Raw genomic sequence first — 21028 nt, 5'->3', positions numbered from 1 at the left:
TCTTATCTTGATGCCCCGCAGCTGTTAGCCCCCAAGGTAAAGAGGGCAGTAGGCAACGACCAGCAGGCCTCAAGTGCCATGTGCAGACTCTAAGAGCAACTGCCTTTGAGAGAGGAAACGGTAGAGAGTGGGCTTTCGGAGGTAGAGAATTACTAGCTGGGAAAGTAGGAAAATTGACACAGAATCGGGATTGATGCCACTACATAACAGAGTTGGTGAAACGTCCCTTCTCAGAGATCTTGAGGCTCCTCAGAAATGTATTTTTCATTTTGGACAGAACATTCAGGATAAATATGATCTGTTCGAGTTCCTGGTTCTCTCATCAGGACTGTTTCTTAGGCTTCACTGGCACAAGAAAAGGGTTTTGATGGTCCAGGGTAAATCCTGACCAAAGCAAAGCACTGTATCTATGAAAAACTAACCACTCAGAAGAGAACGACAGATAAAAAGCCAGGCCGACCTGACCCTGCAAAATAGGTAAGGTTGGTCCGGCAACAGGGGTAGAGGGGAAGTGCCCATCTCCTGCTAGAAGAGCTAGAGAAGACCCCTTCCGGAGAGACCACCAGGAGAGGAGAGCAGAAGGTGCTGATGAGGAAGAATATTTTAATCAGCAGAGAAGGTCAAAATGACAAAGTTCCAGGATCAGTGTAAACATATGGGATGAAAAAATAAAAAAGAAAAGAAAAGATCATTTTAAAATGACTTTTTTTTTTTAAAAGGACTTGTGTAAACAAAAGTCCTTTTTAAGAGACAGTTGGCTGTTTAAAGCAGAAGTACAACTCACTGAGAGAATCACCGCACTATTTATTTGGGTAGAAAGGACCTGGAATGTAGAAAGGCCCATTCTGCAGAGGAAAAAAATAGAATCACTAACAGGCCTCGTGCCTTGCACAGCCAGTGGCTAGAATCCCTGCCTCATGAGACCCTGTGCTAGAAGTCCGCTAGAACCATCTACAACTATGGTAGTCTTTCTTGGAAGGCAACAAGTGTTTGCCCAGTTAAGAGCAGAGTAACAATCAGTCACGTATTTGGTGATAATGTTTATCGATATCTTTAAAAGCCGTGTCAAGTTTCTTTTTGAGTAACCCTCACCCCACCCTTAGAGAAATTTATCTGAGGTTCACCTCTTTGAAATACCTCATTGTAGTTCCACATTTACCATATCCAAAGAACAAACAAACAAACAAAAAACCATTTTCTTAACAAAGAGTTCAGAAGGGGGCGCCACTGAAAACAATTAGAGCTTTCCCTGCCAGGACAATTTTGTTGCAGAAACAGCTGAAAGCAATCAGGTCAGACAGAGCCAAGGGCTGGAGGGATTTTTAAATGACAAAAACCGATCCAAATCAAACCAAAACAAAAATCAAACCCAATGGCCAGGATTTCAAGTTTGCTACTAAAGGTGTGACATTCTCCTAAGACATGCGAGTGACTTGATCAATATATTTATATATTTATATTTGAAGAAGAAGGAACTATTTGATGCAGCAAATCCACGTTGATTAAAATATACCAGATATGGGGGCTCCTGGGTGGCTCAGTGGTTTAGGCCTCTGCCTTCGGCTCAGGTCATGATTTCAGGGTCCTGGGATGGAGCCCCACATCGGGCTCTCTGCTCAGCGGGGAGCCTGCTTCCCCCCTCTCTCTCTGCCTACCTCTCTACCTACTTGTGATCTGTCAGAAAAATGCGTAAATCAGATCTTTAAAAAAAGAATTAGTAGATGTGAAATACATCGAGGGTATGGGGGAAGGAAAACGATTGCACCTGATCTGACTAGGAAGTGGTTGAAGCCTGAATTAAAGTGCTATAAAAAGAGTAAAGACCTGGGAATTCTATGGGGAAAAATCCCTAGAAAAACAGCAGTAATAACTGGCTGCTCTTTATTGATCCAGATGCTGCGGTAGGCAAAGAAGAGCTGGTTTTATTCAGAGGATGATCTCCATTTGTCTTCCTGATCTGGCATTTCCTGCAAGCCAGGTATGGGGCTCTGCTCTAGAGCTGCAAATGCTGGGGGGCCCTCACTGTCCCTTTTCTCTTCTCAGGGGGACAACGGGCATGTCCATGGTGCAGTGGGACAGGCTTTACCACAGGGAGATAAAAGACTGCCAAGGGTAGGTTGGAGCTGGGAAAAGCCACTTAGGAACAGATTTTCATTGGAGGTGATAGACAAGGGCAAAGCGAAGAATGAGGATGAGTGTGTCAAGTTTCAAAGTGCCAGGAGGCAGCACAGTGCATTTGGGAAACTACAGCAAGTTCATGACAACCGACAACTGATCTGGCAGCATCACCTGGGGATGGAGGCTGAGCCCCGGGGTTAACACTGGGCTTGAGATGGTTTGTATACTATGCCGAGGAGGTGAGGTACTACACTGTGGGGGCACAGGGAGCTACCGGAGGATTTCAAATATCAGAATCGTAACCATAATAGAGTATTTAATTGCATCCTAGCTTTCATCACGTGTAAGATGTACTAGAGTTTATGTTCGACTAAGAAAGAGAAATGCTGTCAGTTAAACTAGGATATGTCATCAAGTGCAAGGTGAGTGCCACCTTAAAAGATATTAAAATGGCGGGGGGGTGGACACATCTTAGAACAAGTAAATTGTGGTACTAGAATAATTAAGAAAGGTCGAACACTTGGATCAACAAAAAAAGTGATTAATGCTTACCATGTGACCCAATCTATATTAAGTCTAAGAACAAAAGACGTTCTTATCTTGATGCCCCGCAGCTGTTAGCCCCAAGGTACAGAGGGCAGTAGGCAACGACCAGCAGGCCTCAAGTGCCATGTGCAGACTCTAAGAGCAACTGCCTTTGAGAGAGGAAACGGTAGAGAGTGGGCTTTCGGAGGTAGAGTATTACTAGCTGGGAAAGTAGGAAAATTGACACAGAATCGGGATTGATGCCACTACAGGACAGAGATGGTGAAACGTCCCTTCTCAGAGATCTTGAGGCTCCTCAGAAATGTATTTTTCATTTTGGACAGAACATTCAGGATAAATATGATCTGTTCGAGTTCCTGGTTCTCTCATCAGGACTGTTTCTTAGGCTTCACTGGCACAAGAAAAGGGTTTTGATGGTCCAGGGTAAATCCTGACCAAAGCAAAGCACGGTATCTATGAAAAACTAACCACTCAGAAGAGAACGACAGATAAAAAGCCAGGCCGACCTGACCCTGCAAAATAGGTAAGGTTGGTCCGGCAACAGGGGTAGAGGGGAAGTGCCCATCTCCTGCTAGAAGAGCTAGAGAAGACCCCTTCCGGAGAGACCACCAGGAGAGGAGAGCAGAAGGTGCTGATGAGGAAGAATATTTTAATCAGCAGAGAAGGTCAAAATGACAAAGTTCCAGGATCAGTGTAAACATATGGGATGAAAAAATAAAAAAGAAAAGAAAAGATCATTTTAAAATGACTTTTTTTTTTTAAAAGGACTTGTGTAAACAAAAGTCCTTTTTAAGAGACAGTTGGCTGTTTAAAGCAGAAGTACAACTCACTGAGAGAATCACCGCACTATTTATTTGGGTAGAAAGGACCTGGAATGTAGAAAGGCCCATTCTGCAGAGGAAAAAAATAGAATCACTAACAGGCCTCGTGCCTTGCACAGCCAGTGGCTAGAATCCCTGCCTCATGAGACCCTGTGCTAGAAGTCCGCTAGAACCATCTACAACTATGGTAGTCTTTCTTGGAAGGCAACAAGTGTTTGCCCAGTTAAGAGCAGAGTAACAATCAGTCACGTATTTGGTGATAATGTTTATCGATATCTTTAAAAGCCGTGTCAAGTTTCTTTTTGAGTAACCCTCACCCCACCCTTAGAGAAATTTATCTGAGGTTCACCTCTTTGAAATACCTCATTGTAGTTCCACATTTACCATATCCAAAAAACAAACAAACAAACAAAAAACCATTTTCTTAACAAAGTGTTCAGAAGGGGGCGCCACTGAAAACAATTAGAGCTTTCCCTGCCAGGACAATTTTGTTGCAGAAACAGCTGAAAGCAATCAGGTCAGACAGAGCCAAGGGCTGGAGGGATTTTTAAATGACAAAAACCGATCCAAATCAAACCAAAACAAAAATCAAACCCAATGGCCAGGATTTCAAGTTTGCTACTAAAGGTGTGACATTCTCCTAAGACATGCGAGTGACTTGATCAATATATTTATATATTTATATTTGAAGAAGAAGGAACTATTTGATGCAGCAAATCCACGTTGATTAAAATATACCAGATATGGGGGCTCCTGGGTGGCTCAGTGGTTTAGGCCTCTGCCTTCGGCTCAGGTCATGATTTCAGGGTCCTGGGATGGAGCCCCACATCGGGCTCTCTGCTCAGCGGGGAGCCTGCTTCCCCCCTCTCTCTCTGCCTACCTCTCTACCTACTTGTGATCTGTCAGAAAAATGCGTAAATCAGATCTTTAAAAAAAGAATTAGTAGATGTGAAATACATCGAGGGTATGGGGGAAGGAAAACGATTGCACCTGATCTGACTAGGAAGTGGTTGAAGCCTGAATTAAAGTGCTATAAAAAGAGTAAAGACCTGGGAATTCTATGGGGAAAAATCCCTAGAAAAACAGCAGTAATAACTGGCTGCTCTTTATTGATCCAGATGCTGCGGTAGGCAAAGAAGAGCTGGTTTTATTCAGAGGATGATCTCCATTTGTCTTCCTGATCTGGCATTTCCTGCAAGCCAGGTATGGGGCTCTGCTCTAGAGCTGCAAATGCTGGGGGGCCCTCACTGTCCCTTTTCTCTTCTCAGGGGGACAACGGGCATGTCCATGGTGCAGTGGGACAGGCTTTACCACAGGGAGATAAAAGACTGCCAAGGGTAGGTTGGAGCTGGGAAAAGCCACTTAGGAACAGATTTTCATTGGAGGTGATAGACAAGGGCAAAGCGAAGAATGAGGATGAGTGTGTCAAGTTTCAAAGTGCCAGGAGGCAGCACAGTGCATTTGGGAAACTACAGCAAGTTCATGACAACCGACAACTGATCTGGCAGCATCACCTGGGGATGGAGGCTGAGCCCCGGGGTTAACACTGGGCTTGAGATGGTTTGTATACTATGCCGAGGAGGTGAGGTACTACACTGTGGGGGCACAGGGAGCTACCGGAGGATTTCAAATATCAGAATCGTAACCATAATAGAGTATTTAATTGCATCCTAGCTTTCATCACGTGTAAGATGTACTAGAGTTTATGTTCGACTAAGAAAGAGAAATGCTGTCAGTTAAACTAGGATATGTCATCAAGTGCAAGGTGAGTGCCACCTTAAAAGATATTAAAATGGGGGGTGGGTGGACACATCTTAGAACAAGTAAATTGTGGTACTAGAATAATTAAGAAAGGTCGAACACTTGGATCAACAAAAAAAGTGATTAATGCTTACCATGTGACCCAATCTATATTAAGTCTAAGAACAAAAGACGTTCTTATCTTGATGCCCCGCAGCTGTTAGCCCCAAGGTACAGAGGGCAGTAGGCAACGACCAGCAGGCCTCAAGTGCCATGTGCAGACTCTAAGAGCAACTGCCTTTGAGAGAGGAAACGGTAGAGAGTGGGCTTTCGGAGGTAGAGTATTACTAGCTGGGAAAGTAGGAAAATTGACACAGAATCGGGATTGATGCCACTACAGGACAGAGATGGTGAAACGTCCCTTCTCAGAGATCTTGAGGCTCCTCAGAAATGTATTTTTCATTTTGGACAGAACATTCAGGATAAATATGATCTGTTCGAGTTCCTGGTTCTCTCATCAGGACTGTTTCTTAGGCTTCACTGGCACAAGAAAAGGGTTTTGATGGTCCAGGGTAAATCCTGACCAAAGCAAAGCACGGTATCTATGAAAAACTAACCACTCAGAAGAGAACGACAGATAAAAAGCCAGGCCGACCTGACCCTGCAAAATAGGTAAGGTTGGTCCGGCAACAGGGGTAGAGGGGAAGTGCCCATCTCCTGCTAGAAGAGCTAGAGAAGACCCCTTCCGGAGAGACCACCAGGAGAGGAGAGCAGAAGGTGCTGATGAGGAAGAATATTTTAATCAGCAGAGAAGGTCAAAATGACAAAGTTCCAGGATCAGTGTAAACATATGGGATGAAAAAATAAAAAAGAAAAGAAAAGATCATTTTAAAATGACTTTTTTTTTTTAAAAGGACTTGTGTAAACAAAAGTCCTTTTTAAGAGACAGTTGGCTGTTTAAAGCAGAAGTACAACTCACTGAGAGAATCACCGCACTATTTATTTGGGTAGAAAGGACCTGGAATGTAGAAAGGCCCATTCTGCAGAGGAAAAAAATAGAATCACTAACAGGCCTCGTGCCTTGCACAGCCAGTGGCTAGAATCCCTGCCTCATGAGACCCTGTGCTAGAAGGCCGCTAGAACCATCTACAACTATGGTAGTCTTTCTTGGAAGGCAACAAGTGTTTGCCCAGTTAAGAGCAGAGTAACAATCAGTCACGTATTTGGTGATAATGTTTATCGATATCTTTAAAAGCCGTGTCAAGTTTCTTTTTGAGTAACCCTCACCCCACCCTTAGAGAAATTTATCTGAGGTTCACCTCTTTGAAATACCTCATTGTAGTTCCACATTTACCATATCCAAAAAACAAACAAACAAACAAAAAACCATTTTCTTAACAAAGTGTTCAGAAGGGGGCGCCACTGAAAACAATTAGAGCTTTCCCTGCCAGGACAATTTTGTTGCAGAAACAGCTGAAAGCAATCAGGTCAGACAGAGCCAAGGGCTGGAGGGATTTTTAAATGACAAAAACCGATCCAAATCAAACCAAAACAAAAATCAAACCCAATGGCCAGGATTTCAAGTTTGCTACTAAAGGTGTGACATTCTCCTAAGACATGCGAGTGACTTGATCAATATATTTATATATTTATATTTGAAGAAGAAGGAACTATTTGATGCAGCAAATCCACGTTGATTAAAATATACCAGATATGGGGGCTCCTGGGTGGCTCAGTGGTTTAGGCCTCTGCCTTCGGCTCAGGTCATGATTTCAGGGTCCTGGGATGGAGCCCCACATCGGGCTCTCTGCTCAGCGGGGAGCCTGCTTCCCCCCTCTCTCTCTGCCTACCTCTCTACCTACTTGTGATCTGTCAGAAAAATGCGTAAATCAGATCTTTAAAAAAAGAATTAGTAGATGTGAAATACATCGAGGGTATGGGGGAAGGAAAACGATTTCACCTGATCTGACTAGGAAGTGGTTGAAGCCTGAATTAAAGTGCTATAAAAAGAGTAAAGACCTGGGAATTCTATGGGGAAAAATCCCTAGAAAAACAGCAGTAATAACTGGCTGCTCTTTATTGATCCAGATGCTGCGGTAGGCAAAGAAGAGCTGGTTTTATTCAGAGGATGATCTCCATTTGTCTTCCTGATCTGGCATTTCCTGCAAGCCAGGTATGGGGCTCTGCTCTAGAGCTGCAAATGCTGGGGGGCCCTCACTGTCCCTTTTCTCTTCTCAGGGGGACAACGGGCATGTCCATGGTGCAGTGGGACAGGCTTTACCACAGGGAGATAAAAGACTGCCAAGGGTAGGTTGGAGCTGGGAAAAGCCACTTAGGAACAGATTTTCATTGGAGGTGATAGACAAGGGCAAAGCGAAGAATGAGGATGAGTGTGTCAAGTTTCAAAGTGCCAGGAGGCAGCACAGTGCATTTGGGAAACTACAGCAAGTTCATGACAACCGACAACTGATCTGGCAGCATCACCTGGGGATGGAGGCTGAGCCCCGGGGTTAACACTGGGCTTGAGATGGTTTGTATACGATGCCGAGGAGGTGAGGTACTACACTGTGGGGGCACAGGGAGCTACCGGAGGATTTCAAATATCAGAATCGTAACCATAATAGAGTATTTAATTGCATCCTAGCTTTCATCACGTGTAAGATGTACTATAGTTTATGTTCGACTAAGAAAGAGAAATGCTGTCAGTTAAACTAGGATATGTCATCAAGTGCAAGGTGAGTGCCACCTTAAAAGATATTAAAATGGGGGGGGGTGGACACATCTTAGAACAAGTAAATTGTGGTACTAGAATAATTAAGAAAGGTCGAACACTTGGATCAACAAAAAAAGTGATTATTGCTTACCATGTGACCCAAACTATATTAAGTCTTAGAACAAAAGACGTTCTTATCTTGATGCCCCGCAGCTGTTAGCCCCCAAGGTAAAGAGGGCAGTAGGCAACGACCAGCAGGCCTCAAGTGCCATGTGCAGACTCTAAGAGCAACTGCCTTTGAGAGAGGAAACGGTAGAGAGTGGGCTTTCGGAGGTAGAGAATTACTAGCTGGGAAAGTAGGAAAATTGACACAGAATCGGGATTGATGCCACTACATAACAGAGTTGGTGAAACGTCCCTTCTCAGAGATCTTGAGGCTCCTCAGAAATGTATTTTTCATTTTGGACAGAACATTCAGGATAAATATGATCTGTTCGAGTTCCTGGTTCTCTCATCAGGACTGTTTCTTAGGCTTCACTGGCACAAGAAAAGGGTTTTGATGGTCCAGGGTAAATCCTGACCAAAGCAAAGCACTGTATCTATGAAAAACTAACCACTCAGAAGAGAACGACAGATAAAAAGCCAGGCCGACCTGACCCTGCAAAATAGGTAAGGTTGGTCCGGCAACAGGGGTAGAGGGGAAGTGCCCATCTCCTGCTAGAAGAGCTAGAGAAGACCCCTTCCGGAGAGACCACCAGGAGAGGAGAGCAGAAGGTGCTGATGAGGAAGAATATTTTAATCAGCAGAGAAGGTCAAAATGACAAAGTTCCAGGATCAGTGTAAACATATGGGATGAAAAAATAAAAAAGAAAAGAAAAGATCATTTTAAAATGACTTTTTTTTTTTAAAAGGACTTGTGTAAACAAAAGTCCTTTTTAAGAGACAGTTGGCTGTTTAAAGCAGAAGTACAACTCACTGAGAGAATCACCGCACTATTTATTTGGGTAGAAAGGACCTGGAATGTAGAAAGGCCCATTCTGCAGAGGAAAAAAATAGAATCACTAACAGGCCTCGTGCCTTGCACAGCCAGTGGCTAGAATCCCTGCCTCATGAGACCCTGTGCTAGAAGTCCGCTAGAACCATCTACAACTATGGTAGTCTTTCTTGGAAGGCAACAAGTGTTTGCCCAGTTAAGAGCAGAGTAACAATCAGTCACGTATTTGGTGATAATGTTTATCGATATCTTTAAAAGCCGTGTCAAGTTTCTTTTTGAGTAACCCTCACCCCACCCTTAGAGAAATTTATCTGAGGTTCACCTCTTTGAAATACCTCATTGTAGTTCCACATTTACCATATCCAAAGAACAAACAAACAAACAAAAAACCATTTTCTTAACAAAGAGTTCAGAAGGGGGCGCCACTGAAAACAATTAGAGCTTTCCCTGCCAGGACAATTTTGTTGCAGAAACAGCTGAAAGCAATCAGGTCAGACAGAGCCAAGGGCTGGAGGGATTTTTAAATGACAAAAACCGATCCAAATCAAACCAAAACAAAAATCAAACCCAATGGCCAGGATTTCAAGTTTATTACTAAAGGTGTGACATTCTCCTAAGACATGCGAGTGACTTGATCAATATATTTATATATTTATATTTGAAGAAGAAGGAACTATTTGATGCAGCAAATCCACGTTGATTAAAAATTACCAGATATGGGGGCTCCTGGGTGGCTCAGTGGTTTAGGCCTCTGCCTTCGGCTCAGGTCATGATTTCAGGGTCCTGGGATGGAGCCCCACATCGGGCTCTCTGCTCAGCGGGGAGCCTGCTTCCCCCCTCTCTCTCTGCCTACCTCTCTACCTACTTGTGATCTGTCAGAAAAATGCGTAAATCAGATCTTTAAAAAAAGAATTAGTAGATGTGAAATACATCGAGGGTATGGGGGAAGGAAAACGATTTCACCTGATCTGACTAGGAAGTGGTTGAAGCCTGAATTAAAGTGCTATAAAAAGAGTAAAGACCTGGGAATTCTATGGGGAAAAATCCCTAGAAAAACAGCAGTAATAACTGGCTGCTCTTTATTGATCCAGATGCTGCGGTAGGCAAAGAAGAGCTGGTTTTATTCAGAGGATGATCTCCATTTGTCTTCCTGATCTGGCATTTCCTGCAAGCCAGGTATGGGGCTCTGCTCTAGAGCTGCAAATGCTGGGGGGCCCTCACTGTCCCTTTTCTCTTCTCAGGGGGACAACGGGCATGTCCATGGTGCAGTGGGACAGGCTTTACCACAGGGAGATAAAAGACTGCCAAGGGTAGGTTGGAGCTGGGAAAAGCCACTTAGGAACAGATTTTCATTGGAGGTGATAGACAAGGGCAAAGGGAAGAATGAGGATGAGTGTGTCAAGTTTCAAAGTGCCAGGAGGCAGCACAGTGCATTTGGGAAACTACAGCAAGTTCATGACAACCGACAACTGATCTGGCAGCATCACCTGGGGATGGAGGCTGAGCCCCGGGGTTAACACTGGGCTTGAGATGGTTTGTATACTATGCCGAGGAGGTGAGGTACTACACTGTGGGGGCACAGGGAGCTACCGGAGGATTTCAAATATCAGAATCGTAACCATAATAGAGTATTTAATTGCATCCTAGCTTTCATCACGTGTAAGATGTACTAGAGTTTATGTTCGACTAAGAAAGAGAAATGCTGTCAGTTAAACTAGGATATGTCATCAAGTGCAAGGTGAGTGCCACCTTAAAAGATATTAAAATGGCGGGGGGGTGGACACATCTTAGAACAAGTAAATTGTGGTACTAGAATAATTAAGAAAGGTCGAACACTTGGATCAACAAAAAAAGTGATTATTGCTTACCATGTGACCCAATCTATATTAAGTCTTAGAACAAAAGACGTTCTTATCTTGATGCCCCGCAGCTGTTAGCCCCAAGGTACAGAGGGCAGTAGGCAACGACCAGCAGGCCTCAAGTGCCATGTGCAGACTCTAAGAGCAACTGCCTTTGAGAGAGGAAACGGTAGAGAGTGGGCTTTCGGAGGTAGAGTATTACTAGCTGGGAAAGTAGGAAAATTGACACAGAATCGGGATTGATGCCACTACAGGACAGAGATGGTGAAACGTCCCTTCTCAGAGATCTTGAGGCTCCTCAGAAATGTATTTTTCATTTTGGACAGAACATTCAGGATAAATATGATCTGTTCGAGTTCCTGGTTCTCTCATCAGGACTGTTTCTTAGGCTTCACTGGCACAAGAAAAGGGTTTTGATGGTCCAGGGTAAATCCTGACCAAAGCAAAGCACGGTATCTATGAAAAACTAACCACTCAGAAGAGAACGACAGATAAAAAGCCAGGCCGACCTGACCCTGCAAAATAGGTAAGGTTGGTCCGGCAACAGGGGTAGAGGGGAAGTGCCCATCTCCTGCTAGAAGAGCTAGAGAAGACCCCTTCCGGAGAGACCACCAGGAGAGGAGAGCAGAAGGTGCTGATGAGGAAGAATATTTTAATCAGCAGAGAAGGTCAAAATGACAAAGTTCCAGGATCAGTGTAAACATATGGGATGAAAAAATAAAAAAGAAAAGAAAAGATCATTTTAAAATGACTTTTTTTTTTTAAAAGGACTTGTGTAAACAAAAGTCCTTTTTAAGAGACAGTTGGCTGTTTAAAGCAGAAGTACAACTCACTGAGAGAATCACCGCACTATTTATTTGGGTAGAAAGGACCTGGAATGTAGAAAGGCCCATTCTGCAGAGGAAAAAAATAGAATCACTAACAGGCCTCGTGCCTTGCACAGCCAGTGGCTAGAATCCCTGCCTCATGAGACCCTGTGCTAGAAGGCCGCTAGAACCATCTACAACTATGGTAGTCTTTCTTGGAAGGCAACAAGTGTTTGCCCAGTTAAGAGCAGAGTAACAATCAGTCACGTATTTGGTGATAATGTTTATCGATATCTTTAAAAGCCGTGTCAAGTTTCTTTTTGAGTAACCCTCACCCCACCCTTAGAGAAATTTATCTGAGGTTCACCTCTTTGAAATACCTCATTGTAGTTCCACATTTACCATATCCAAAGAACAAACAAACAAACAAAAAACCATTTTCTTAACAAAGTGTTCAGAAGGGGGCGCCACTGAAAACAATTAGAGCTTTCCCTGCCAGGACAATTTTGTTGCAGAAACAGCTGAAAGCAATCAGGTCAGACAGAGCCAAGGGCTGGAGGGATTTTTAAATGACAAAAACCGATCCAAATCAAACCAAAACAAAAATCAAACCCAATGGCCAGGATTTCAAGTTTGCTACTAAAGGTGTGACATTCTCCTAAGACATGCGAGTGACTTGATCAATATATTTATATATTTATATTTGAAGAAGAAGGAACTATTTGATGCAGCAAATCCACGTTGATTAAAATATACCAGATATGGGGGCTCCTGGGTGGCTCAGTGGTTTAGGCCTCTGCCTTCGGCTCAGGTCATGATTTCAGGGTCCTGGGATGGAGCCCCACATCGGGCTCTCTGCTCAGCGGGGAGCCTGCTTCCCCCCTCTCTCTCTGCCTACCTCTCTACCTACTTGTGATCTGTCAGAAAAATGCGTAAATCAGATCTTTAAAAAAAGAATTAGTAGATGTGAAATACATCGAGGGTATGGGGGAAGGAAAACGATTTCACCTGATCTGACTAGGAAGTGGTTGAAGCCTGAATTAAAGTGCTATAAAAAGAGTAAAGACCTGGGAATTCTATGGGGAAAAATCCCTAGAAAAACAGCAGTAATAACTGGCTGCTCTTTATTGATCCAGATGCTGCGGTAGGCAAAGAAGAGCTGGTTTTATTCAGAGGATGATCTCCATTTGTCTTCCTGATCTGGCATTTCCTGCAAGCCAGGTATGGGGCTCTGCTCTAGAGCTGCAAATGCTGGGGGGCCCTCACTGTCCCTTTTCTCTTCTCAGGGGGACAACGGGCATGTCCATGGTGCAGTGGGACAGGCTTTACCACAGGGAGATAAAAGACTGCCAAGGGTAGGTTGGAGCTGGGAAAAGCCACTTAGGAACAGATTTTCATTGGAGGTGATAGACAAGGGCAAAGCGAAGAATGAGGATGAGTGTGTCAAGTTTCAAAGTGCCAGGAGGCAGCACAGTGCATTTGGGAAACTACAGCAAGTTCATGACAACCGACAACTGATCTGGCAGCATCACCTGGGGATGGAGGCTGAGCCCCGGGGTTAACACTGGGCTTGAGATGGTTTGTATACGATGCCGAGGAGGTGAGGTACTACACTGTGGGGGCACAGGGAGCTACCGGAGGATTTCAAATATCAGAATCGTAACCATAATAGAGTATTTAATTGCATCCTAGCTTTCATCACGTGTAAGATGTACTAGAGTTTATGTTCGACTAAGAAAGAGAAATGCTGTCAGTTAAACTAGGATATGTCATCAAGTGCAAGGTGAGTGCCACCTTAAAAGATATTAAAATGGGGGGGGGTGGACACATCTTAGAACAAGTAAATTGTGGTACTAGAATAATTAAGAAAGGTCGAACACTTGGATCAACAAAAAAAGTGATTATTGCTTACCATGTGACCCAAACTATATTAAGTCTTAGAACAAAAGACGTTCTTATCTTGATGCCCCGCAGCTGTTAGCCCCCAAGGTAAAGAGGGCAGTAGGCAACGACCAGCAGGCCTCAAGTGCCATGTGCAGACTCTAAGAGCAACTGCCTTTGAGAGAGGAAACGGTAGAGAGTGGGCTTTCGGAGGTAGAGAATTACTAGCTGGGAAAGTAGGAAAATTGACACAGAATCGGGATTGATGCCACTACATAACAGAGTTGGTGAAACGTCCCTTCTCAGAGATCTTGAGGCTCCTCAGAAATGTATTTTTCATTTTGGACAGAACATTCAGGATAAATATGATCTGTTCGAGTTCCTGGTTCTCTCATCAGGACTGTTTCTTAGGCTTCACTGGCACAAGAAAAGGGTTTTGATGGTCCAGGGTAAATCCTGACCAAAGCAAAGCACTGTATCTATGAAAAACTAACCACTCAGAAGAGAACGACAGATAAAAAGCCAGGCCGACCTGACCCTGCAAAATAGGTAAGGTTGGTCCGGCAACAGGGGTAGAGGGGAAGTGCCCATCTCCTGCTAGAAGAGCTAGAGAAGACCCCTTCCGGAGAGACCACCAGGAGAGGAGAGCAGAAGGTGCTGATGAGGAAGAATATTTTAATCAGCAGAGAAGGTCAAAATGACAAAGTTCCAGGATCAGTGTAAACATATGGGATGAAAAAATAAAAAAGAAAAGAAAAGATCATTTTAAAATGACTTTTTTTTTTTAAAAGGACTTGTGTAAACAAAAGTCCTTTTTAAGAGACAGTTGGCTGTTTAAAGCAGAAGTACAACTCACTGAGAGAATCACCGCACTATTTATTTGGGTAGAAAGGACCTGGAATGTAGAAAGGCCCATTCTGCAGAGGAAAAAAATAGAATCACTAACAGGCCTCGTGCCTTGCACAGCCAGTGGCTAGAATCCCTGCCTCATGAGACCCTGTGCTAGAAGTCCGCTAGAACCATCTACAACTATGGTAGTCTTTCTTGGAAGGCAACAAGTGTTTGCCCAGTTAAGAGCAGAGTAACAATCAGTCACGTATTTGGTGATAATGTTTATCGATATCTTTAAAAGCCGTGTCAAGTTTCTTTTTGAGTAACCCTCACCCCACCCTTAGAGAAATTTATCTGAGGTTCACCTCTTTGAAATACCTCATTGTAGTTCCACATTTACCATATCCAAAGAACAAACAAACAAACAAAAAACCATTTTCTTAACAAAGAGTTCAGAAGGGGGCGCCACTGAAAACAATTAGAGCTTTCCCTGCCAGGACAATTTTGTTGCAGAAACAGCTGAAAGCAATCAGGTCAGACAGAGCCAAGGGCTGGAGGGATTTTTAAATGACAAAAACCGATCCAAATCAAACCAAAACAAAAATCAAACCCAATGGCCAGGATTTCAAGTTTATTACTAAAGGTGTGACATTCTCCTAAGACATGCGAGTGACTTGATCAATATATTTATATATTTATATTTGAAGAAGAAGGAACTATTTGATGCAGCAAATCCACGTTGATTAAAAATTACCAGATATGGGGGCTCCTGGGTGGCTCAGTGGTTTAGGCCTCTGCCTTCGGCTCAGGTCATGATTTCAGGGTCCTGGGATGGAGCCCCACATCGGGCTCTCTGCTCAGCGGGGAGCCTGCTTCCCCCCTCTCTCTCTGCCTACCTCTCTACCTACTTGTGATCTGTCAGAAAAATGCGTAAATCAGATCTTTAAAAAAAGAATTAGTAGATGTGAAATACATCGAGGGTATGGGGGAAGGAAAACGATTTCACCTGATCTGACTAGGAAGTGGTTGAAGCCTGAATTAAAGTGCTATAAAAAGAGTAAAGACCTGGGAATTCTATGGGGAAAAATCCCTAGAAAAACAGCAGTAATAACTGGCTGCTCTTTATTGATCCAGATGCTGCGGTAGGCAAAGAAGAGCTGGTTTTATTCAGAGGATGATCTCCATTTGTCTTCCTGATCTGGCATTTCCTGCAAGCCAGGTATGGGGCTCTGCTCTAGAGCTGCAAATGCTGGGGGGCCCTCACTGTCCCTTTTCTCTTCTCAGGGGGACAACGGGCATGTCCATGGTGCAGTGGGACAGGCTTTACCACAGGGAGATAAAAGACTGCCAAGGGTAGGTTGGAGCTGGGAAAAGCCACTTAGGAACAGATTTTCATTGGAGGTGATAGACAAGGGCAAAGGGAAGAATGAGGATGAGTGTGTCAAGTTTCAAAGTGCCAGGAGGCAGCACAGTGCATTTGGGAAACTACAGCAAGTTCATGACAACCGACAACTGATCTGGCAGCATCACCTGGGGATGGAGGCTGAGCCCCGGGGTTAACACTGGGCTTGAGATGGTTTGTATACTATGCCGAGGAGGTGAGGTACTACACTGTGGGGGCACAGGGAGCTACCGGAGGATTTCAAATATCAGAATCGTAACCATAATAGAGTATTTAATTGCATCCTAGCTTTCATCACGTGTAAGATGTACTAGAGTTTATGTTCGACTAAGAAAGAGAAATGCTGTCAGTTAAACTAGGATATGTCATCAAGTGCAAGGTGAGTGCCACCTTAAAAGATATTAAAATGGCGGGGGGGTGGACACATCTTAGAACAAGTAAATTGTGGTACTAGAATAATTAAGAAAGGTCGAACACTTGGATCAACAAAAAAAGTGATTATTGCTTACCATGTGACCCAATCTATATTAAGTCTTAGAACAAAAGACGTTCTTATCTTGATGCCCCGCAGCTGTTAGCCCCAAGGTACAGAGGGCAGTAGGCAACGACCAGCAGGCCTCAAGTGCCATGTGCAGACTCTAAGAGCAACTGCCTTTGAGAGAGGAAACGGTAGAGAGTGGGCTTTCGGAGGTAGAGTATTACTAGCTGGGAAAGTAGGAAAATTGACACAGAATCGGGATTGATGCCACTACAGGACAGAGATGGTGAAACGTCCCTTCTCAGAGATCTTGAGGCTCCTCAGAAATGTATTTTTCATTTTGGACAGAACATTCAGGATAAATATGATCTGTTCGAGTTCCTGGTTCTCTCATCAGGACTGTTTCTTAGGCTTCACTGGCACAAGAAAAGGGTTTTGATGGTCCAGGGTAAATCCTGACCAAAGCAAAGCACGGTATCTATGAAAAACTAACCACTCAGAAGAGAACGACAGATAAAAAGCCAGGCCGACCTGACCCTGCAAAATAGGTAAGGTTGGTCCGGCAACAGGGGTAGAGGGGAAGTGCCCATCTCCTGCTAGAAGAGCTAGAGAAGACCCCTTCCGGAGAGACCACCAGGAGAGGAGAGCAGAAGGTGCTGATGAGGAAGAATATTTTAATCAGCAGAGAAGGTCAAAATGACAAAGTTCCAGGATCAGTGTAAACATATGGGATGAAAAAATAAAAAAGAAAAGAAAAGATCATTTTAAAATGACTTTTTTTTTTTAAAAGGACTTGTGTAAACAAAAGTCCTTTTTAAGAGACAGTTGGCTGTTTAAAGCAGAAGTACAACTCACTGAGAGAATCACCGCACTATTTATTTGGGTAGAAAGGACCTGGAATGTAGAAAGGCCCATTCTGCAGAGGAAAAAAATAGAATCACTAACAGGCCTCGTGCCTTGCACAGCCAGTGGCTAGAATCCCTGCCTCATGAGACCCTGTGCTAGAAGGCCGCTAGAACCATCTACAACTATGGTAGTCTTTCTTGGAAGGCAACAAGTGTTTGCCCAGTTAAGAGCAGAGTAACAATCAGTCACGTATTTGGTGATAATGTTTATCGATATCTTTAAAAGCCGTGTCAAGTTTCTTTTTGAGTAACCCTCACCCCACCCTTAGAGAAATTTATCTGAGGTTCACCTCTTTGAAATACCTCATTGTAGTTCCACATTTACCATATCCAAAAAACAAACAAACAAACAAAAAACCATTTTCTTAACAAAGTGTTCAGAAGGGGGCGCCACTGAAAACAATTAGAGCTTTCCCTGCCAGGACAATTTTGTTGCAGAAACAGCTGAAAGCAATCAGGTCAGACAGAGCCAAGGGCTGGAGGGATTTTTAAATGACAAAAACCGATCCAAATCAAACCAAAACAAAAATCAAACCCAATGGCCAGGATTTCAAGTTTGCTACTAAAGGTGTGACATTCTCCTAAGACATGCGAGTGACTTGATCAATATATTTATATATTTATATTTGAAGAAGAAGGAACTATTTGATGCAGCAAATCCACGTTGATTAAAATATACCAGATATGGGGGCTCCTGGGTGGCTCAGTGGTTTAGGCCTCTGCCTTCGGCTCAGGTCATGATTTCAGGGTCCTGGGATGGAGCCCCACATCGGGCTCTCTGCTCAGCGGGGAGCCTGCTTCCCCCCTCTCTCTCTGCCTACCTCTCTACCTACTTGTGATCTGTCAGAAAAATGCGTAAATCAGATCTTTAAAAAAAGAATTAGTAGATGTGAAATACATCGAGGGTATGGGGGAAGGAAAACGATTTCACCTGATCTGACTAGGAAGTGGTTGAAGCCTGAATTAAAGTGCTATAAAAAGAGTAAAGACCTGGGAATTCTATGGGGAAAAATCCCTAGAAAAACAGCAGTAATAACTGGCTGCTCTTTATTGATCCAGATGCTGCGGTAGGCAAAGAAGAGCTGGTTTTATTCAGAGGATGATCTCCATTTGTCTTCCTGATCTGGCATTTCCTGCAAGCCAGGTATGGGGCTCTGCTCTAGAGCTGCAAATGCTGGGGGGCCCTCACTGTCCCTTTTCTCTTCTCAGGGGGACAACGGGCATGTCCATGGTGCAGTGGGACTGGCTTTACCACAGGGAGATAAAAGACTGCCAAGGGTAGGTTGGAGCTGGGAAAAGCCACTTAGGAACAGATTTTCATTGGAGGTGATAGACAAGGGCAAAGCGAAGAATGAGGATGAGTGTGTCAAGTTTCAAAGTGCCAGGAGGCAGCACAGTGCATTTGGGAAACTACAGCAAGTTCATGACAACCGACAACTGATCTGGCAGCATCACCTGGGGATGGAGGCTGAGCCCCGGGGTTAACACTGGGCTTGAGATGGTTTGTATACGATGCCGAGGAGGTGAGGTACTACACTGTGGGGGCACAGGGAGCTACCGGAGGATTTCAAATATCAGAATCGTAACCATAATAGAGTATTTAATTGCATCCTAGCTTTCATCACGTGTAAGATGTACTATAGTTTATGTTCGACTAAGAAAGAGAAATGCTGTCAGTTAAACTAGGATATGTCATCAAGTGCAAGGTGAGTGCCACCTTAAAAGATATTAAAATGGGGGGGGGTGGACACATCTTAGAACAAGTAAATTGTGGTACTAGAATAATTAAGAAAGGTCGAACACTTGGATCAACAAAAAAAGTGATTATTGCTTACCATGTGACCCAAACTATATTAAGTCTTAGAACAAAAGATGTTCTTATCTTGATGCCCCGCAGCTGTTAGCCCCCAAGGTAAAGAGGGCAGTAGGCAACGACCAGCAGGCCTCAAGTGCCATGTGCAGACTCTAAGAGCAACTGCCTTTGAGAGAGGAAACGGTAGAGAGTGGGCTTTCGGAGGTAGAGAATTACTAGCTGGGAAAGTAGGAAAATTGACACAGAATCGGGATTGATGCCACTACATAACAGAGTTGGTGAAACGTCCCTTCTCAGAGATCTTGAGGCTCCTCAGAAATGTATTTTTCATTTTGGACAGAACATTCAGGATAAATATGATCTGTTCGAGTTCCTGGTTCTCTCATCAGGACTGTTTCTTAGGCTTCACTGGCACAAGAAAAGGGTTTTGATGGTCCAGGGTAAATCCTGACCAAAGCAAAGCACTGTATCTATGAAAAACTAACCACTCAGAAGAGAACGACAGATAAAAAGCCAGGCCGACCTGACCCTGCAAAATAGGTAAGGTTGTTCCGGCAACAGGGGTAGAGGGGAAGTGCCCATCTCCTGCTAGAAGAGCTAGAGAAGACCCCTTTCGGAGAGACCACCAGGAGAGGAGAGCAGAAGGTGCTGATGAGGAAGAATATTTTAATCAGCAGAGAAGGTCAAAATGACAAAGTTCCAGGATCAGTGTAAACATATGGGATGAAAAAATAAAAAAGAAAAGAAAAGATCATTTTAAAATGACTTTTTTTTTTTAAAAGGACTTGTGTAAACAAAAGTCCTTTTTAAGAGACAGTTGGCTGTTTAAAGCAGAAGTACAACTCACTGAGAGAATCACCGCACTATTTATTTGGGTAGAAAGGACCTGGAATGTAGAAAGGCCCATTCTGCAGAGGAAAAAAATAGAATCACTAACAGGCCTCGTGCCTTGCACAGCCAGTGGCTAGAATCCTTGCCTCATGAGACCCTGTGCTAGAAGTCCGCTAGAACCATCTACAACTATGGTAGTCTTTCTTGGAAGGCAACAAGTGTTTGCCCAGTTAAGAGCAGAGTAACAATCAGTCACGTATTTGGTGATAATGTTTATCGATATCTTTAAAAGCCGTGTCAAGTTTCTTTTTGAGTAACCCTCACCCCACCCTTAGAGAAATTTATCTGAGGTTCACCTCTTTGAAATACCTCATTGTAGTTCCACATTTACCATATCCAAAGAACAAACAAACAAACAAAAAACCATTTTCTTAACAAAGAGTTCAGAAGGGGGCGCCACTGAAAACAATTAGAGCTTTCCCTGCCAGGACAATTTTGTTGCAGAAACAGCTGAAAGCAATCAGGTCAGACAGAGCCAAGGGCTGGAGGGATTTTTAAATGACAAAAACCGATCCAAATCAAACCAAAACAAAAATCAAACCCAATGGCCAGGATTTCAAGTTTGCTACTAAAGGTGTGACATTCTCCTAAGACATGCGAGTGACTTGATCAATATATTTATATATTTATATTTGAAGAAGAAGGAACTATTTGATGCAGCAAATCCACGTTGATTAAAATATACCAGATATGGGGGCTCCTGGGTGGCTCAGTGGTTTAGGCCTCTGCCTTCGGCTCAGGTCATGATTTCAGGGTCCTGGGATGGAGCCCCACATCGGGCTCTCTGCTCAGCGGGGAGCCTGCTTCCCCCCTCTCTCTCTGCCTACCTCTCTACCTACTTGTGATCTGTCAGAAAAATGCGTAAATCAGATCTTTAAAAAAAGAATTAGTAGATGTGAAATACATCGAGGGTATGGGGGAAGGAAAACGATTTCACCTGATCTGACTAGGAAGTGGTTGAAGCCTGAATTAAAGTGCTATAAAAAGAGTAAAGACCTGGGAATTCTATGGGGAAAAATCCCTAGAAAAACAGCAGTAATAACTGGCTGCTCTTTATTGATCCAGATGCTGCGGTAGGCAAAGAAGAGCTGGTTTTATTCAGAGGATGATCTCCATTTGTCTTCCTGATCTGGCATTTCCTGCAAGCCAGGTATGGGGCTCTGCTCTAGAGCTGCAAATGCTGGGGGGCCCTCACTGTCCCTTTTCTCTTCTCAGGGGGACAACGGGCAT

The sequence above is a fragment of the Mustela lutreola genome, chromosome 11, assembly GCF_030435805.1.
Source record: "Mustela lutreola isolate mMusLut2 chromosome 11, mMusLut2.pri, whole genome shotgun sequence".
Taxonomy (NCBI): Eukaryota; Metazoa; Chordata; class Mammalia; order Carnivora; family Mustelidae; genus Mustela; species Mustela lutreola.
The sequence above is the reverse complement of the archived record's forward strand: the minus strand, read 5'-3'. Positions refer to the sequence as shown.